The 15,974-nt window shown below is 41.5% G+C and overlaps 1 long non-coding RNA gene across 2 annotated transcripts; it reads right to left on the bottom strand.

The window, feature by feature from the left end:
- Nucleotides 1-9,634: 9,634 nt before the first annotated feature.
- Nucleotides 9,635-15,968, bottom strand: LOC115937611 (uncharacterized). 2 transcript variants are annotated; one of them, XR_014139293.1, is made up of 3 exons: nucleotides 10,360-15,968; nucleotides 10,161-10,235; nucleotides 9,635-9,981 (listed from the first exon to the last, which is right to left on the bottom strand). It is a non-coding gene; the product is annotated as an uncharacterized LOC115937611 (long non-coding RNA). The 2 variants fall into 2 exon arrangements; XR_004072872.2 differs by having other exon boundaries at nucleotides 10,365-15,968.
- Between the last annotated feature and the right edge of the window lie 6 nt (nucleotides 15,969-15,974).

The raw sequence follows: 15,974 nt of genomic DNA, 5'->3' as shown, positions 1-15,974 counted from the left end.
TTCATTTGTTCTGTGGAGTTTCCCACAGTTTGGATTTTGCTTATTGCATTTTTCAGAGTTGTTGAGTGTTTTCCTTTGTCCCCTGTTTTTCCTATAAACTGGTGGTTGGATCTGGAGGCTTCACCAGTTAGGATCTGCTGCTTTGGGAAGAAGAAGTCATAGGTGGTGCTCTGTACTCTCGTCAGGAGGCACAGAATATCCAGATGTCTGTTGCATTTTTGTGATGTTAGCTGTCACTGATAATTATTGTCCAGATCCATTAATTCATAGAGGATTGGGAAATGATGGTGTTCTCTCTTAATGTAATAGCTGGAATACTTTTAAAAAGAAAAATTTTCCTTTATCAACTTTTTGGTTACGAAGGGTCAGGATGAATACTTGATCATTTCCCTTTATTTATGTCTTCAAAATACTGTGCCCGTTTCCTGGCAGTGAGCTCTGTTTGTCTTAATATCATTTTGAACTTATGCATTTAAACATATTTGATGTGTTTCAGTCTGTTGTAGTTACTGTGGTAGGCCATGTCCCATGTCCATGTCCCGATCCCAGGAAACTGTGAAAATGTTCCATAATATGGCAAAGAGAAATTAAAGTAGCAAATGGAATCAAGGTTGCTAACCAGTTGACCTTAAAATAGGGAGATATCCTGGATTAGTTGAGTGGGCCCAATGTACTCACAAGGGTCCTTAAAAGTGGAAGAGGGAGCAAGAAAGAGGAGGTCAAGAGTGATGGGAGCTGAGGACTCTACCACTGCTAGTTTTGAAGATGGAGGAAGGTGGTCATGAGTCAAGGACTGCAGGCAGTCCCCTTGCATTTCTTGGAAAGTCATGCTGGAAAAGATAAACTGGAAAAGGCAAAGAAACAGATTTTTCCCCTAAGGCTTCCAGAAAGGAATGCAGTCCTGCTGACATCTTGATTTTAGCTCAGTGAGACCTGTGTTGGCCTTCTAACCTACTGAACCGTAACTTTGTGTTGTTTCAAGCAACTAAAGTGTGGTAATTTGTTATAGAAGCAATAGAGAACTAGTACAGTTACTATCCTTATTGATGTCATATTGATTCATCTTTGGCCAGTGCTATCCTTTTCAAACTGGCTTCCAGATCCTTGAGTTTTCTTGCTTTCTGGTATGACAATATGTTTCCAGCCTACCTCCTGGTAAACTCTTGGAGTTTGATTTCTACCTAAACTTACCTTGTTCTCCTGACTGTAACCAGTGATCTTAAATAGGAAAATCCAGCCTTTACAGTGTCTTCTCTGCAGCACTTGACATTACTCCTTTCCTTCCCAAAAGACATCTATCCTCCGCTATGATAGCGCCACAGGATCTTGTTCCGTTGCCTTTCTTGGGTCTTGCTTCCTAACCCCCTAAGGCTGTCCTCAGGCCTCATTTCTTCTTTCTCCACACTGGTCCTTAATAATCCCCCCATGCCAGTGGTTCCTTCGCTTGTATTTCTCTCCCTCATCTTTCCTGGTACCAACATAGGACCTCATTTCCAACTGCTTGTCATTGATGGCTGTCACCTATACAATAGCCTGTACCTCAAATTCATGGCAAATCCTTAACTGCTATAGTCGCCCATCTCTTTTCTATTTCTGCTAATGGTTCTGACACTCAGATGCAAACTCGGGGTGCTATTTTAAAATCTTCCTTGTCCTGTGACCCTCCTAAAACAAGAAATATAGCTGCCACCAAATAATTATAATATTTTCACTTTTGTTTTGCTATAGGTAATAAGAATTTTTAAAGTTTGTTTTGCCCTTGAGCATCCGTTTATGGACACAGACCTCCCATGAGAAGCCAAATAATCTCCAGAGGGTGCTTTGTGAGCATGGATCTAGAGCATGGGAGTTAGATGGTTTGAAGAGTTAATGGTGTTCAGCTAGGATGATGTGAGTATATGGGTCTTCTCATGGGATTGCAACATTTGAAGTCTTTGCTAAGCCTCCCTCTTCACTGAGAAAGCTTAGGGGGTTCCTACCAATGCTTCTGCAACCTTTCTATACCCCCACGCCTGACCAAACTTCTTTTTATTTCCGTAGAAATATTAGTATCTTTCAGGCATAAAAAAATCACAAAATTAACTGAGATGGATGTCTACTAAATTAGGGGTAGATAAGTCTGTTTAACACTTCATATAGCTTTTTAAAATTTCTTAAATTTATTATTTATTTATTTTTTATTAACATATAATGTATTATTTGTTTCAGGGGTACAGGTCTATGATTCATCAGTCTTAAACAATTCAAGCACTCACCATAGCACATACCCTCCCCAATGTCCATCACCCAGCCATCCCATCCCTCCCACTTGATATAACTTTTAATAAATATCACTTGAGGGGCACCTGGGTGGCTCAGCTGGTTAAGTGGTCGACTCCTGATTTTGGCTCAGGTCAAGATCTCAGGGTCCAGGGAATCAATCCCTGTCTCAGTTTCCCCACTCAGAGGAGTGTCTGCTCAAGGATTCTCCCTCTCCTTCTGCCCCTCCCCCTGATAGCTCTATCTCAAATAAATAAATAAACCTTTGAGAGACAGAGAGAGAGAGAGAGAGAAATACCACTTGAAAACTGCTATTTGTATGTATGCCACGATACTAGATGCAGGCCTTAGTGGCCTATGCATCATTGTGGAGTTTAGCGCCCTCTTGTGTTCACTACAAAGCCAAGCACAGCAGCTCTCCAGGATTTGCCAATCATATTTTGAACCCCATCTCCTATTTTATGGGGACTGTCTGAATTTGGCTATCAGTTTTTAAAAGGACCTGTCACCCTGAGAATCATATGTACACAGAGACAGCTCTAGGAAAAACCGAGGATGTAAAATTCTTGAGCTCCTTTATTTTCTCTTTCATCCTATTCTCCCAACACTTTCTTTTCCCCCATTTTATTCACTCCAGAGCTCCCATATCATATCTGATCCTGTGACTTATTAAGTCATCTAAATTTACATATTTTTTATGCTTCCAAGAAATATTTTCATATATTGGGCACCAAACTATGTTGTCTAGATGGACCCAAAGAGAACTCAGTCAGCTGTATCAGATAATGAAGAGCACCGGGGGGGAGGAAAGGGGAATGAGGAACAGGGGAGCTGGGAGGCAGTTCTACTTCTCTGTGAATCCCAAATAATGCCCTGTGTTCTGAAAGAGTCTGGAAAATGACTAAACATAGGTGGGTAGAATGACCAGACTGACAGCCATGGGCTTTAAACCTCCATCACTATACTCACCAGCTGTGTAAACTTAGACAAATTATTTAACCTTCCTGAACTCTAATTTTCTAATCTGTAAAATAGTAATAATATCTACCTCACTGGGCTGTTAGGAGGACATCAAATACTGTATGTAGCATATTAATAGTATACAAAAGGTATACAAAAAATTCATCTTGAATTAAAAAAAACAGACATAAGGCAAACATAACACTCAAAGGCCAAATCAGGACAATATGAAATTGCTTATTTTGGTACTGAATGATACAGAGAGAGAAAAGGACATATTGCTCTGGTAAATGGTTATTTAAAAATAAAGTGTCACAGCTCTAGGCTCCAATGGGAAAAACGTTTAACCTCAGAAACGAGCTGGCTCTTTAGTCAAAGGCACAGAACTGACTGTGAAGAAAGGGACAGATTCACAAACTTCCAGAATCTCAAAATGGCAATGACAGCTACAAATCAAAGAAAAGGACATTTGTACCCTAGCTCAATGTTAAGGCCCAACCAAATATCCAGGACACACTAAGCAGGATTAAATTATACACAGTCATGAAATTCTTCTGGCTCTCCCTTCAGATAACTTAAATAAACATTTATTTTGAACTCCGCGTAAGGCCCTTAAGGGACATGCCAGTCACAGGGCCTGCCAGGCCCACTAGCTACTTCCTCTTTGAGAATCCAGAGCTAACTGAAGTAGGCTCTTGCTAGATTGTTTTTTGGGTTAAAGAAGACCACCAATTAGGACAGAGGTGGGCACCTGGAAACTTATGAAGTGGCTTGGTTTAAAACACTCTACTTATCAGGAATAATTAATAAAGTAATTGGATTTTTTCCCTCAGGTAGTTGAATGGAAAAGAGTTGCCTAGTTGATAGCAGATGTAGATAAGACAGAAAAGAGAAGAAATCTAAAACAGGAGTCACATTAATGGCAGCATGTTAGGTTAGCATCTTTAGATCAGCAATTCCTGCTGGAGGAGCAAACATGTTAATCTGGCCCTGAGAGCTGCCTTCGACTGAGAACTTAGAAGCCTGCATACCAGCCTCCGTCCCTGCAATGAGTTTTTTCCAGGAAACGCCCACTACTTGAGATAGTGCGAGATCTCTGGCTCGTGCAATCAAAGAAGAGTAATTAACAACAGTGCGGGGACTGAAATTAAAGGAGACAGTCTCTGCCATCACTGAACTTAAATGGTAGTTGGGAAGATCGTGCATATTAATTCATGGCACATTAAGTTTCCTACTGTCGAATAGTATATTAAGTGCTAGGGATACAAAGATAAACGGAACACAGACCCTCTGCTCCAGGGGCTCAGAGACTGCAATGGGAAATGGACAGTGTGAAGGGGATGCCCAGCATGCAGAAGGGATGGGGGAGGGGCAAATCACTAATGGTTGTACCAAGAATCTGGTTGTTTTTTTTTTTTTTAGAGATAACAAGGTACTTAAAAGCCTCAATCTTCTTTGTGTGTTCTCAGCCACTAACTAGTACTTAGGTGTACTAAATTTTGTTATCAGCGTGTACAAATGTTCTGTGTGTCACTGCATTTTAACTGTTCAGTCAGGGTGACAGACTGTTCTGCGTCATCCACAGCCTCACCAGGGGTGGTTACGATGACTACACCGGATTAAGGTTAGCAATTGTGGCATCAGACACTGAGAATTAGGGGCCAGAGGGCAGAACTGTGTTAGAAAGAGTAAGGGCTTGGGACTCAGACTTGACTTTGATTCTTAGTTCTAACACTTGCTAATGAGCAATGTAACATTTCTCAGCTCCATTTCCTGATAAAGTGTATTCAGTAATCTCCCCAACCCTGCCCTGCAGAGGACTGTTGTGTTAAATGAGACCAGGCACAGAAAACACCTGATAACCATGCAATGGGAGCACAAAATCTCAGAACTATAAAACAGCTACCATTCTTGCTTTTAGTAGATCTTTGACCCTGCTTACCAAACATAGTCACAAACTGACTCATTTATAATTTCTGGAAGAGAATGCAACCTACGAGAGGGCTATTAAGGCTTTTATTTCAGGAATAATTGGAAAAACAGAAGGAAATATATATATGAATGTCAAAATGAGCCTTTTTTCTTGCCTGATTTGGAGGTGGCAAAGCACTTCAGAATTATCAACAAGGAGAGAGGAGGATTTAGAAAGCAGGCAGTCCTACTTTGCCTAAGTGTTATTCACTCTGGCCTGGGATGCAGAGTGACACTGGTGTGGTGTCAGGAACTAAACCGGAATGAGACACTGGCAGACTGTGGGGAACGAGAGAGAACATCAGCCCTCTGTCATTAAAGCAGGGCTCAGATGCCAGGCAAATTCTTTACGGGGGCAGGTCACAGGTAGAGCCTGAGAAGAGCGGTTCAGGTGGCCTAGAGCTCACCTCTCTCACACATGTGGAGCTACCATGAAGTAGACTGCAGCTACTGTTTGAAGATAATGGAGAAGCTATCAGGTCTTGAAAAGATAAAATCTTAGAGAAGGGAGGATTTGAGAGAGAGGTGAACCCACAGTGTGTAGCTGCATTTTCCTTCTGGGCAATTACTGATTCCGGGTGTGGGTCAAAAAGCCTAAGAATCCAGTGGAAGGGCTTGGGCAGAGGACCTCTACTAAAAGGTAGAGAAACTTCTCAGGGATGAAGAAACATTAAGTAGAAAATGGAAGGGTGAATGTCTCTAAGAAGGGGCAAAATGTATACCCAACATCCTGCCCTTAAGACATTTGCCAAATTTTTAAGCTGACCAAAGAAGCCAAGCAGACAGGCTCTAAAGAGCACAACGGAGTTCGTGTCAGTCCAGGAGTGCTGAGCAGACAAGGGTAGATAGAGTTCAAGACTTACGTTGGGATGAGCCCAGTCAACTCCCCACACCCAGTCTTAGCCAAAAGGCTGAGAAGTGATCTGCTGGAACCCTTAATGGTTACACTTTAACAGCAGGGTTGAATCAGACATAGAAAAAGCCTTTCCAGAATTTCAGTCCAGCCTTGGGCCAGCTCAGTCTCTAAATGGATTGAGATAATTAGCCTCCATTCTAACTACCCTGCAAAGAAAGGGTAAACTTCTACTGGAGGAAGATATCATCCAGAGCCACTATAACTTTTAATACTCCCTGTCAGCATTCAATTAAAAATTACTTGGCATGTCCCTAGGCGTGCGGGGTTGGGGGGACCACATTATAATCACCTGTGACCAACAAAGAATAACCAGCCCCTAAAAAGGAAGTAAGCCATCAAAGTGTTATCAATAGAGACGTTAAAAGGATTTAAGTTCCCTGGTTAGCTTTCTATTTTAAAAGACCAACACTAAAGGCCCTCTTGGCAACGCTGCCCCAACCCTGTTGGGACCCCTCTGACTCTTTGAGAGCTTTTTCTGTATCTTCACTTAATAAACTTCTTTTTTTTTAAAGATTTTATTTATTTATTTGAGAGAGAGAGAATGAGAGACAGAAAGCATGAGAGGGAGGAGGGTCAGAGGGAGAAGCAGACTCCCTGCCGAGCAGGGAGCCCGATGTGGGACTCGATCCTGGGACTCCAGGATCATGACCTGAGCTGAAGGCAGTTGCTTAACCAACTGAGCCACCCAGGTGCCCCCACTTAATAAACTTCTTACACACACACACACACACACAAAATTACTTGGCATGTCAAGAGAAATGTCAAAATGACTGAAAACTGATGAGGAAAAAAAATACAATAGATCTATAAGTGATCCAGATATTGACACTATTAGTCAAGACTCCTTAAGGACAAAAAAGAGTCTTATCTTGAAGATATAAAGTGAAGATTGCAATAAAGTAATATTTACAGTAAAGCAAATGAATTTTTTGGTTTTCCAGTGCATATAAAATTATGTTTACATTATACTGTAGTCTATTAGGCGTGAAATAGCCTTATGTCTTAAAAATATGTACATACGTGGGCGCCCGGGTGGCTCAGTTGGTTAAGCGACTGCCTTCGACTCAGGTCATGATCCTGGAGTCCCTGGATCGAGTCCCGCATCGGGCTCCCTGCTCAGCAGGGAGCCTGCTTCTCCCTCTGACCCTCCTCCCTCTCATGCTCTCTGTCTCTCATTCTCTCTGTCTCAAATAAATAAATAAAATTTAAAAAAAAATGTACATACGTTAATTAAAAATACTTTATTGCTGGGGCACCTGGCTGGTTCAGTAGGTAGAGTGTGTGACTCTTGACCTCAGGGTGTGGGTTGAGCCCCATGTTGGGTGTGGAGATCACTTACACATAAAATCTGAAAAAAAAAAAAAAAACTTTAGTGCTAAAAAATGCTTTCAGTGAACTGTAATCCTTTTGCTGGTAGAAGCTCTTGCCTCCATGTTGATGGCTGCTGCCTGATACGCTAGTGGTTGCTGAAGGTCGGATGGCTGTGGCAATTTCTTCAGATAAGACAACAGTGAGGTTTGCTGCATCAACTGACTCTTCCTTTCACTGTAGAACTTTCAAAATTGGAGTCAATCCTCTCAAACCCTCCCACTGCTTTATCAACTAAGTTTACGTACTATTCCAAATCTTTGTTGTCATTTCAACAATCTTCACAGCATCCTCACCAGGAGTAGATAGATTCAATCTCAAGCAACTACTTTCTTTGCTCATCCATAAGAAGCAACTCCTCATCTTTTCCTTTGCATTCACAACTTTACTATTTGGCACAAGAGGCCTAGCTTTTGGCCTATCTCAGCTTTTAGGACATGCCTTCCTCACTAAGCTCAGACATCGCTAGCTTTTGATTTAAAGTGAGAGACTGACTCTTTCTTTCACTTGAACACTTAGAGTCCATTGTAGGGTTATTAACTGGCCTAACTTCAATACTGCTGTCTTGGGGAAAAGGGGGCCTGAGGAGAAGGAGAGAGACGGGGAAACAACAAGTGGAGCAATAAGAATATACACACTTCTCAATTAAGTTTCTCCATCTTAAATGGGTGTGGTTTCTGGCACCCCAAAACAATTATAAAGTAACATCAAAGATCACTGATCACAGATCACCGTAACAAATATAATAATATGGTAAAAGTTTGAAATATTGCAAGAATTACCAAAGTGTGATACAGAGACACAAAATGAGCAAATGCTGTTGGAAAATTGTGCCAATAGACTTGCTTGAGGCAGAGTTGCCACAGACCTTCAATTTGTAAAAAAAAAAAAAAAAAAAAGTAGTACCTGCAAAGTGCAATAAAATAAGATATGCCTGTAGATTTCACCAGGGAACTGGAAATTGTAATGATCGTGACTGGAGTGGTTTAAGATAGGAGGCAAGGAAACTAGTTTTAAGACTATGGCAGGCTTTCTCAATCTTGGCAGTATTAACATTTTAGGCCAAAGAATTCTTTGTTGTGGGTGCTGTTCAGAGAACTCTAGGATGTTCAGTAGCATCCTTGGCCTCTACCCACTTGATGCCAGCCAATAGCATCTCTGCATAGTGGTAACAACCAAAGATGTCTCCAGACATTTCCCAAATGTCCCCCTCCTCTGCCCAAGGTGGCACATTTACCCCCAGTTGAGAACCATTGTGCTACTATAATAATACAGATGGAAGATAATGCAGACAAATTAGGAACTGATTTGAATGACAGTTAATACATAGAAATGAAAATACAAAGTGATGAGTGAAGGATGATAGAGTGGGGCAAATCTAGGATATACGACTAACTTCATATATTTCATATTTTGGATGCTATAATACTCAAGATAGGAAAAGGATCAGGTTTTGGGGGAAAGTTAATGAATTTATTTTAGGATATGTTAGGTTTGAGGTGCCTCTATCAGTTTCCTATTGCCATTGTAATAAATTACCATAAACTTTGTATCTTATGGTTCTGGAGGTCAGAATTCCAAAATGGGTCTCAGTGGGCTAAAATCAAAGTGTTGGAAGGGCTGGTTCCTTCTGGAGATTCAAAAGGGGAATCCATTCCTTGTCTCTTCCAGCTTCTAGAGGCTGTCAGCATTTCTTGGTTTGTGGCCACATCACTCCAATCTCTGCTTCCATTGTCACGTTGCCTTCTTCTCTGACTCATCAAGCCCATCCAAATAATTCAGGATAAATTCTCCATCTCAAATCCTTAACTTGATCACATTTGTAAGGTCCCTTTTGCCATATAAGGTAGCAGTCATAGATTCCAGGGATTAGGGCATGGACATATTTGGGTGGCCCTTTTTCAGCCTACCACAGTGCCTAGGGGGTAATCCAAATAAAGATGTCTAAAAGGCAGTTGAGCATATGGCTTTTGAGCTCGAGAGGGATTTGGACTGTAGTTATAGATACGAAGTCACTGGCATGTGTGTAGATATGCCAAAGGGGGAAATGTAAAGAAAAATATCAAAGATGTAACTGTGGGGGGCACTGACATTATAAGGGGTGGGCATCCGTTAGGATTAGAATCAGCTGCATATAACAGAAACTTAAGTAACAATGGCTTAAATAAAAAGGAAGTTTATTAAACTATTAAAGAAGTCTGGGTTAGTATGGCACTTTGACCACATCACCAATGTGCTAGTTCCCTCTACCTTTCTGCTCCACCATCCTAAGGTATATGGCTTCCATCTTCAATGATGCAACATAGTCAAAAATGGCTGCCAGGGTTTGGCCATCTTATCTAGTTTCTAGGCAGGAAGAAGAGAAGGGGTAAAAGGGCAATCCTTCTAGCTGAGTCAGATCTCTCTAGAGATTTCTTGTTAAGTCCCACCCAACTGACTTCCACGTGACCCACTGACCGCACCTAGGGAAGTTGGAGAGTGTAGTCTTTTATAGGTATATTACCACCCTAAAAAAAAGAAAAGAAAATCAAGGTTCTGTTACTAAAAATGAAGGGGAGAATGGGTATCAAATAGGCAAAGAGCAGTCTCTTTGAGAATGGACAACACACACACACACACACACACACAACCAAAAAACTCTACAAATGAGGCTGAGAAGGAATGATCAGTGAAAGAGGAAACGAACCAAGGGTGAGGAGTTTGGAGCGGTGTCCTGGAGGGCAGTTCCCTGTCAAAAAGTAGCTGGACTCAGAAATTGCACCTGCATGTAAAAGGCCAAGGGTAAAGTCATTAGCTGTCTACTTTCAAGATATTCTGCTGGAGAACGAGCAAGGGTAAAGGAGGCAACTGCTCCAGCTAAGAGGGTTTTTTAGAAAATCACACACCTTACCTGAATTCTCTTGTATCTTCCAATAGAGGCCTTGGTTGTGAACTGCTTCATCAACTTTAGGATGGAAAATAGAAAGAAAGCTATCAGAATTTTCAGGTAGGGTATCTACAAAAAGAAGTTGGCATATGCAAGCTACCTTTTGTTTTGTTATGCTATAAAAGAGCACTGGAGTCTTTACCTTACCTTGATTTACAGTACTTTATCTTGAGAGATATCACGTTGGAAAGGGGCAAAGTGAGCAGGCCCTTCCTGTTTTTCCACGAAACACTGGTTCTTTAAAATCCCTTTCCCCCCTAATATTATGTACATACCAAAAAACCAAGTATCTTAACCTACTCTGATTCAGGAGACTCACAAATTAAAAATCTTTCCCACAGGGACGCCTGGTGGCTCAGTCAATTAAGCGTCTGCCTTCGGCTCAGGTTCATGATCCCAGGGTCCTGGGATAGAGTTCTGCATCAGGCCCCCTCCTCAGTGGGAAGCCTGCTTCTCCCACTGCCTGCCGCTCCCCCTGCTTGTGCATGCTCTCTCTCTGATAAATAAATAAATAAAAATCTTTAAAAAAAATCTTTCCCACAGATCTCTTCCCATACTGTCTCTAACCTGGGTACGTGTTTGTTTGGCTAGAATAGTGATATTTTGTTACATCACACATGACCCATCCAAGAATTATACAAGGTGCTGGTTTCCAGAATCAACATTCTTTAAAAATACAACGACTGAATATTGCTCATGACAAGTTGTAACCGCTGTGCCAAGACAGGAAACAGAAGCACTAGTTCTTCACAGGCAAGGGACTTGCTGGTGGTATCTTACTATGACCTGGATTAAGCCTCCAGATAAATCCTGGGAGGTGGAACAGTGGAGGGCTGGAGTCAGCCTCCTAAACATTGTCTTCTAAGCTGCCTTTATTATTATTATTACTTATTTGAGAGAGAGAGTGTTAGCAGAAGGGAGAGGGAAAGAGAATCTGAGCTGAGCTCAGAGCCCAATGTGGGGCTCGATCCCAGGAGCGAGACGTCATGACCTGAGCTGAAACCAAGAGTTGGATGCTTAACCAACAGCCACCCAGGAGGCCCTCTAAGCTGCCTTTAATGCACATGGTCCCATCTTGATTTGTCTCCTTTCTTGTTGAAATTACCTTTAAAGATTCAGAAGTTGGCAGACTGGCATAATCCCAATAAGTAGGCATTAACAACTAGGTTGCTGGAAAAACTAGACACACGAGCGTATGAAAATTAGGTGCCCATTTAATCCTTTGATCACATCTCAGGCCTCCCTCCAAAAAGGTAAATGGAATTGATGGATGTTGCACTTCACTGATTCTTGTTCCTGGTCACGAATAGGGAATGAGGCATCACCCCATGAGTGAGTTACTAGAATTATGGTCTGGAGTCATGGATACAAATCTCTGATTCTAGGCACTTCTCTTCCATTTTACCACTTCAGTTAGGAATCCTCTTGGTCTCCCTTCCATGCAATCTGTCCAGCTATTAATTTAATAAATTGTGTACTGCCCATCCAATTAAAAATTAGCTATCATTTCAGTGTATAGAATGTCAGGCAGCGTGCTAAGCACATTCTCTTGTTTAATCCTTACAACAATCCTGTTGTAACTGTCAGTTTACAGATGAGTTAACTTAAGGCACAGAAGTGTTACTGTGCAGGAGTCCATTAAGCAGCGTCAGCAGAGGGTTCAGATCCTTGGGCTGTCTTCTTCCAACACTCACCAAAAGTAAAATTTATCTGACAATATGATATGCTCCAACTCAGGGCGTGTGACTTAGAAAACCTATAGATTTCCCCTATCCTCCCCAAATTGTAAAGATTTTTTATCTCTTGGTTCAAATGTATTACCCCTGCCGAGCTACAATTTCATTAAACTAAGAAAAGCTGTAACTTCCAGAACGTAAGTGTATTTTTCTGTTGGAGTATGGGTCCCAAAGTGAAGCTCCTGCATGGAAATGAAAGCAAGCATTTACCTCTTCAAACTTCTATGGGAGAGGAAGCAGAAGACAGAGGGTTGGGAATTGGGACACATCTGGAGCTCCTGTTGATGTAATTGAAGATTCTGAACCATATCTGAATTAAGAACACTGTTGAAGGTGGGGGATGGGAGACAACGAAACCCTTCCTTGTAGTCAGGAAGTAAAGAATTCGTATCTGAAATGGGAGGCAAGGTCATCCATCTACTACGAGAACAAGGAACACTGGAGAGATAAGTTTGAGGAGCATGATTTTATAACCATGAGGAAGACTGGGAAAGAATGGTTATATAAGGACAGTTGTGCTGGGTGTCTGCTGGTTCAGTTGAATCAGAGGTTTACAACAGTGTGCCAATTGGCAGATGTGTGTGACTTTTTCCAGTAATGCTCAGATTGGGTGTGGAAGTGGAGAAATCAGATAGCTGGGCTGCTCCCAGGCCGGGTGTGCATAGAGCAGATGCCCCAAAAAGCAACACAGATGACAACGGTAGAGGGTGCAGGCAATGCAGTGACTGAAAAGATACAGAGAAGTTGGCTAAGGAAGGAAAGCCACAAGGGAATGATCAGGGACTGGGGTTTTGAGGAGTTCAAGGAAACAGAGATTAAGAGAGACATGGAGTAGTATGAGGTTGTATAATGGGATTTCAAATTTCAGAAGTGGAGTAGTTCTGGAGCAATGACAAGTTTAAGTTGCAATGAGGAGAAAGAAGCACTGAGTTAAAATCAAGTGAAAAGTTTTGAGGTTATAGGGGCGCCTGGGTGGCTCAGCCGTTAAGCTTCTGCCTTCAGCTTAGGTCATGATCCCAGGGTCCCAGATTCAAGCCCTGCATCGGGTTCCCTGCTCCGTGGGAAGCCTGCTTCTCCCTCTCCCACTCTCCCTGCTTGTGTTCCCTCTCTGTTTCTCTGTCAAATAAATAAAATCTTAAAAAAAATTTTTTTGAGGTTATAATTGCATTAAGGACAGGTCATTCATTCACTTTTATGTAGTTATTACCAGTATAATTTTTTTAAGAGTTGGACTACGTAAATTCTCAGTTAATGTAGGAAGGTCCAGGAGTACAGAAAACAGAAAAGGATCCACAAAGATATCATGAATCTCACACAGGTAGTTCTGCCTGTGAGAGGAAGAGTAATGATCTGGAAGATGACAAGACCACAGTGGCCTCTGTTGTGGACAGTGTGAAAGGACAAGCAGGCACCACCTGCAAGTACTGCAGAGGTTTAGACACCTGGAGAACGCAGTCTTTTTTTTTTTCTTTTTTAAGATTTTATTTGAGAAAGAGTGAGAGAGACAAAGCATGAGGGGGAAAGGTGAGAAGCAGCAGACTCCCCACTGAGCAAGGAGCTGGATGTGGGACTCAATCCCAGGACTCTGGGATCATGACCTAAGCCGAAGGCAGAAGCTTAAGCGACTGAGCCACCCAAGCGTCCCTGGAGAACGCAGTCTTTAGTAAGAAAAGGAAGTTTGAGTTCTGTAGAGACTAATAGATGACCCGGTTTAAATGGAGATGGAGTTTTAGAAGACAGTGTAAAAAAGGCAGGGTCAGTTCATGTGATACTACTCCAAGGTAATGCCTGTGTGACCTTTGACAGAAACCTCTGAGCTTGTTTAAATATAAAATAGGAAAGATACTTGTTCCATACACCTTATGAGGTAGTGAAGATAAGCTGAGAAGTGAATGAACTTTATAAAGCAATCCGAGTTACAGGGCTAGAATTTGCCCAAAATGTCATGTGAAAAAAATGAATTTGGGTTAGCAACAGATTACAGCGAAGTGTGTAAAGACTTTACGATGCCTATTTTATTCCACATTGAGTGGGAAACTACTTAAACCAAGGGAGATTAAAATAACAGCAGTCAAGGGTGTCAAAAGTCCTAGAGATCATCAGAGCTAATTGAGAATATGAAAGAACACTAGATAGGAGAATTCGACCACTGCAACCTTGGAAGAGGTAAATTTTCACTCTTTCAAGGAATTTGACATGGCTATAAAATGAAAAGTATTCCAGTGCTCACCAGTTAAGTGCTTTCACAGATGTCAATGCTCAACAGCAATCTTATAATGTAGCCATCTATGGCTATGTAAATTTAGTCATAATTCAAGGGCTTAATCGCCAAATGTGGTTACTGGCTACTGTACTGGACAGCCCAAGTACAATCCATCATCACAAAATTCTTTGACAGTGCAAAATCCAGTGTAGGTGGCACTTGGGAAACAATCCTTAAAAACCTGACTCACTTGTGATAGCACCAAGCCACCTATAATGGAGCAATAGGAATGAAAACATGGGTTAGACAGTGCTTTTTTTTGGTCTTCTTTTTAAAGATTTTATCAGGGAGAGCACACAAGAGCAGGGGAGATGGAGAAGCAGGCTGCCCACTGAGCAGGGACTCAATCCCAGGACCTTGGGATCATGACTTGAGCCGAAGGCAGATGCTTAACCAATGGAGCCACCCAGGCGTCCCTGTCCTCTTTATTTCTAAGAAAGCATATATACTTCATAGATGGGAACCTCACTTCCGAATTAACTGTAGATCACTTAAACGTTACATATAAATCACCAGGGGCACTTAATGAGTACAATTGGCCTAGAACACAGCAGGTACTTAGTAATTATCTCTGCCAACACAGGCTTTAGTTGATGTAGGAGGCACAGAAGTAAATCAACTCCCTGGCCTCCAAGTCTTCCCACAATGATCTGTAATTCTTATAAGCTAAATTGCTGTACTGTCTCTGAATACCACTAACTTCTGCAGTTACCAAGTTCTCTGTTACGTAGGCTTTTCCTCTGAGTTACAGCAGGCTTTGTTTTGCTTTCCCAAATTGTTTCTGCATGTTTCGTGACTTCTTTGCTTACTTACATTTCTCTGATGATTGAAAATAAGATTCTTAAGTTACAAATTGCTTTGTCAAGCCTTAACAGGCTATCACCCCCATCACCTTTGAAACCATTAACAAAGCCTCTTCCCACTCTCCTTGTCCCAGAGATAGCTCTCATCGCCACCAGATTTCCTTCACTGAGAATTTCACCATCTCCATAAAACCTCCAGGGCCTACTCTAAATCGTATGGCATGGACCACGTACGAAATAACTTGGTACACAAATTATACAGTTATATACCTCAAAACTATGACTAGAAGCACCTTATCCTATCCACATTTGGCATAAACACTCCAGTGCTCATTCTGGCTGAGGAAACTCTAAAGATAAATTACTGATGTGTTGTTCTAGTTCAGGGTGTCCTAGAGGACTAAGTAAACACAATTGAGTACTATAACTAGTAACACTGCTCCACAAGTACTTGGAATGGTTTTACTCAAAATTTTGGCATCAGTCATTAAATCAGGCACATTAGAAAAATCATGATCTGTGATTTTGTTTTTAATTATCTCAAGCCTCATCACATAATTTACAAATTTGTGCTGATGATAGATCTCTTTATTTTAACCCTTCTAACGAGTTAGCAAAAGCACCATTACCGATCATACATATATGGTATTTCCACAACTGTGTCTTTGCATAGCTGTTTAGAAGACAATCCTGAATTATAACTTAGTCTGACTTAGTAGAGAATTCACAAGCCAAGTCTGCTGCTATATGTTGTCACACTGAATTTTAAAAG

The sequence above is a fragment of the Leptonychotes weddellii genome, chromosome 12, assembly GCF_054177405.1.
Source record: "Leptonychotes weddellii isolate Sample4059 chromosome 12, ASM5417740v2, whole genome shotgun sequence".
NCBI classification, from domain to species: domain Eukaryota; kingdom Metazoa; phylum Chordata; class Mammalia; order Carnivora; family Phocidae; genus Leptonychotes; species Leptonychotes weddellii.
The sequence above is the reverse complement of the archived record's forward strand: the minus strand, read 5'-3'. Positions and strand labels throughout refer to the sequence as shown.